A 5,161-nucleotide genomic window follows, 5' to 3' on the forward strand; every position below is an offset into this window, starting at 1 on the left:
GATAGATAGATAGATAGATAGATAGATGCCAACAAGTCTGGAGGTCTTAGATACCTTGTCCACAGTGAATAGAACATTGTGTTATCTGTTAATAACACTTACATTTTGTCTCCTTTGCAAGTGAAGCTTGCCCTCTTTTCATATAAGGGAACTTGCATCTTATTAATTTTTATTGACTTTATCAGCACCTGTTTAGAACTAACATTCAAAAAAAATACAAGTATATCATTGAACAATATGTGTTTTATTTTGTATTCATTTACTTTTTTGGGTGAGATTTTACCAGTTTATTTAAATTGAAATTTGGACTCTAAGGTACAAGTAAAACATTTTTCCATATAAAAAACAGGGAACTCAATCTTGAAACTGCATAAAATTGGATAGATACATGTTGGAATGGATCACAGACCTCCCACTATTCCTCTATATAAACCCACAGTTCCATAAACTTGAATTACTTTCTATGTTCTGATACCAACACCTTTTTGCTCATGCTCTTATTTCATCTAAAACGTTCTTCTTCCTACTTACCATATAAGATCTGACTCAAATCTCAGTTTATTCACAAAGATTCTTGGATCATGCTCACTTAGTGTAAGTTTTATTCCTGCTATAGTATTTATTACCAACATCACATAATTAGAAATTATATACCGTCTGATATTGAAATTCTATTTACATTTTTGCTCATCTTACTTTCTTGTTTCCATTTCCACTCTTGCAGGACAATTAATAATTCATACTTTTGTAACCTCTTCAAAAACAAGCAGAACATCATTACTAGGAAGGTTAATTAATACAAGTTGGATGATCCACATTTGATAGAAAATGAAATCAAGCTCAGTTTGTAACTTCTGGATTAAAACTGGCAAATATTTACACAGTTTCATGCTTGAGAAAAATTTCTGAAATTCTCAATGTAAGCAAATCCTCTCTTCTCTTCCCTTTTTCTGTCAATACCCTGAGTGGTTCATTACCCACAAGCTGCAGTGTAATAATAGTATGTTCAATAACAAATAGTAAGATCCAGTTATGGAAATTAGAGTTGGCAAAGAATTGTAGTTCTGCAAATATGTGCTCAAAAAACATGTGGAAGTTTCAACAATGATTTAGTTGGAGTTTTCAAACTGGCCTAAAAGTAATTTAGAAACCTTCAAAACTAGCCTTGTTGGTGTTAGGTACCATCAACTAGGTTCTGATTCATAGTGGCTCTATGTACAATTTCTGCCCTGTGGGCAAAAATAGCCTTTGCATGGCATAAATGTTGGCATTATCTAATATTAAAACCTGACTAGTGTTATTTAACTAAATCGTATAAAATTCTTAGAATCTCAACATCAATCTTTCAGTTAGTTCCCAGATTTTGTAAATTAAGGACCATTAAGTTTTGGCTGAAGCCATCAACCCAACAAAGACAAAGCAATAAGCTGCCAAAATCATAATTTAGATTACTATCATGCCACCAATGTCTGTTAGAATGAGATAGCCTGTTACATCTATGTTTGTTCTCACATACAAAAATAAGCTTTGCTATTTTAAGATATCACGGTATGAAATGAAAGTTTATTGTTAAGAAGGTAGCATGTATCTCACTAAATATGCTCAGGAAAAAATGATTTTGGTAGATTAACCCAATCCTGGATTATTTCACTGAGTTATTTGCTTAACTATTTGGAATTGTTGTTGTTGTTATATGTCATTGAGTTGTCTCTGACTCACAGCGACCCCTTCAATTATCCTAACACAATGAAATGAAATTACTTTGTGCTAAAAGAGAATATTCTTTTTAATAGTAATAAAAGTCATAATGAAGATTCAGCAAGTGTTAAAAATGATGATTCTTGAAAAAATGCACAGGTTTCAATTAATTCCAAAGTCATTCCGTCTATGTCTTTAGTTCTTTCCACTGAAGATCTGTGTAACTAGCTAGTTGTAATATGAAACATACCTTCTTTGGATTCATGTACAAATAACCCATGACAACAACAGCCAAGAAATAGGCTTCATGTCCTTTGGATATATATGTATACATACGTACACACACACACGCACACACATTAGGCTTTTCACTTTAATAACACAAAATCTAAGCTGCGAAAGTGCTAGTTTTAAAATGTAATGGGTAAGTGCTCAAATTCTGCAGTGAAATAAACTTCAGTTTGAGTCCTGGTGGTCATTCAAAATTTAGCATATTGGGAGTGGTAAAGTATCCAAGATTCAAATCCTCATTTACAACATCTGTTTGAGACTGTGAATGGGGTCCCATAGAATTTACCTTCTTGAATTCCCACCTTTCCACATTTTGGAAGAACTGCTTTTTAAGAACTAGAATGAAAAGTTCTTTCAATATTACATTTGGCAGTAAAAAGCTGTGGCATGATCATTAGAAAAATCACATTTAATATAACAATTGCAGTAATAAGAAGTGTGCTACAAAGCAAAAGTCCATAACTAATATTCTAAAACCAGCTTATATCAAGCAAATAGTATAACTTGGTAGTGTGTGCTTATAGCATTCACTGTTAACTGTCCAAAATTTTGTAACTAGTAGATTCACTTCCTCAAAGAAATACAATGCATTCAAGCTTTATTTCAGTGACACAAATGACAAATATATTGACTATATATTTCTAAAAAAGACCAAATTTTGAGTTTTTTAATAATGCCAGTTTAACCTAAAATAATATTCTAGGCATCAAAATAGCATACAATGGGTTATTTTCATTATTAGATCTTGAGATAATTCACACTAAGTCTACATGATTTGCTCTAGGGTTCACAAAAATTCAAAGTGAAGCCTAAATCAGTTAGTAGTAGTACATTATCCTGAGCAAGGTGTATTTTTTACAGAAGGAACCTGTTATATTCAGTTCAAGCTTTCATGTAAAGAGGATCTGCCATGTATGTGGTCCTATTTATTTGGCATGACAAGCTTAAATTAAACTGTCACATACTCTCAATAGTTGCCATTTGGACTAGGTCCAGTAGCCACCCAGAAGGCTGCCATACATATCTAGACTGGTATATATCTTACTACAGACAAAATGGGCTCTACAGGATAAGAATATCACAGTGCTACTTCAATAGGTCATCAGTGAAGCTTGTAATGAAAAAGTAGTGAGAGTAATCCAGTTATGAAAATGGAGTAATAAAATAATTTAGGCCAAATTAATTCCTAAAAATGCTGAGAAATAGGCTTCATGTCCTTTTGATATATATGTACACACACACACACACACACACATATTAGGCTTTCCAGTTTAACAGCACAAAATCTAAGCTGTGAAAGTGCAACTTTTAAAATATACCGAAGAATGTAATGGTTAAGAGCTCAAATTCTGCAGTGAAGTAAACTTCAGTTTGAATCCTAGTGGTCGCTTATAATCTGGATTAGGTTCCATCAAGTTACTCACACTCTATGTCTTCATTTCTTCCTTGGTAAATTTAGGATAATAATGATACCAACCAAGCAGAGGGATTCTGAGTTTTAAGTGAGATAAATAATATAAAATTCTTAGCACAATGGCTGCAAAATAATAAGTGCTCAATGAACCTACATATTTTTAAGATGGTCCATGCAAAGAAGTTCACAGTTGATAGAGTGAAGGAATCAAAGCAATGATACTTATTCATTAACTCCATCTTCTCAATTCATCAATGTTATGTATAGCTCTGCCTATTAAAATAGAAACAAGTAAACCAGATGTTAATTTGATTACTACCAATTTGCATATATGTATTGCACACTCCATCAAATGAAATATGCAGTGATTTAAGCATAAATGCTTGCAGAAAAATTACATCAACTTGTTAGGATTTTCCCCAAAATATCAACTTATGCTATGAGTTTTAACTTGTTCAAAGTATCCATTGTTCTACACCAAATTTATTTTTCTAAAATTTCTATCAAACTGTACACATTAAAAATCAGTATAAGCACTGCCAAATGTTAATGAAGAAAATGAATTAGACATTAACAAAGCAAGTCTGAGTAAAGCTGTATCACGAGTTAGAGCATATTTGGTTGATTATGATAAAAATCATAATTGTGGTTATAAGACTTAAAAAATGGGTATTTTTTTTGAAATAAGAAGTATAATTATGATTTATTTGTTAAACTGCATGGTAGGAAAGATGACTTTTTAAGATGTTCACGTGAAGAGACAATTTCTAGGTATTTCTAGACTATTTCTAGGTGTATTTTTTGTAGAATGGGATAACAACGGCTACAATTTTCTCTGTAGGCAGTTGTTAATTTGAGAGTATTTATTAGAGTAAGCTATCTTTAAAATACTATGCAGTATAGTTATTATGCATTTAATGATGCATTTTAAGGAAAATAAATTGATAAAAGTCCTAAACAGATTTACTTTGTTTAGAAAGTTGGAGACATAAAGCACTGCTGTTTAAACAGACCCTAGAGAAAGGCAAGCACAACATCTGAGGATAGAGCATGAGGCATATTAGAAACATATCCAGGCTCTAACAGGAAATGTTAGAAGATGCTGAAAGTACCGTGGACAAAAAGAACTAACAGGTCTCTCCTGGAAGAAGTGCAGCCGGCATGCTCCTTGTAAGCAAGAATGGCCAGAATTCGTCTCACCTACTTTGGTCATGTTGCCAGAAGGGGCCATTTCCTGGAGAAGGATGTCATGCTTGGTAAGGTGGAGGGTCAACTAAAGAGGGGAAGGCCCTCAACGAGATGGATTGACACAGTGGCAGAGGCAATGGGCTCAAGTATAGCAAGAATCATGGAACTGGTGCAGAACTGGGCAGTGTTTTCATTCTGCTGTGAGGGTCACTATGAGTTGGATACAACTCGATGGCACCTAACAACAACAAACAACAACAGGAAGTGAGTGATTGATTTTTGATTTGGAGTCTGAAGTGGGAGGGGGAAGCCTATAGCATGGATTTGTGGAGTTATACAGAACAGTTCTTTCCTTTGATTAACATTTCTAAGTGTCTTACAGTCATGCTCTCTCCAGTGCTTCTTATTCTTATTCTTCTTATTCTCATTCTTGTTTCATAACAGCATAATACATGACCTTTTTAGACAATATTTTTTTTTTATTGTGATTTGGGTGAAGATTTACAGAGCAAATTCACTTTCCATACAGCAGTTCACATATACTTTGTCTCATGTCATTGACCACAGTTT

Source organism: Orycteropus afer, unplaced genomic scaffold, assembly GCF_000298275.1.
Source record: "Orycteropus afer afer isolate SDZICR_OR568_19922 unplaced genomic scaffold, OryAfe1.0 scaffold00184, whole genome shotgun sequence".
Taxonomy (NCBI): Eukaryota; Metazoa; Chordata; class Mammalia; order Tubulidentata; family Orycteropodidae; genus Orycteropus; species Orycteropus afer.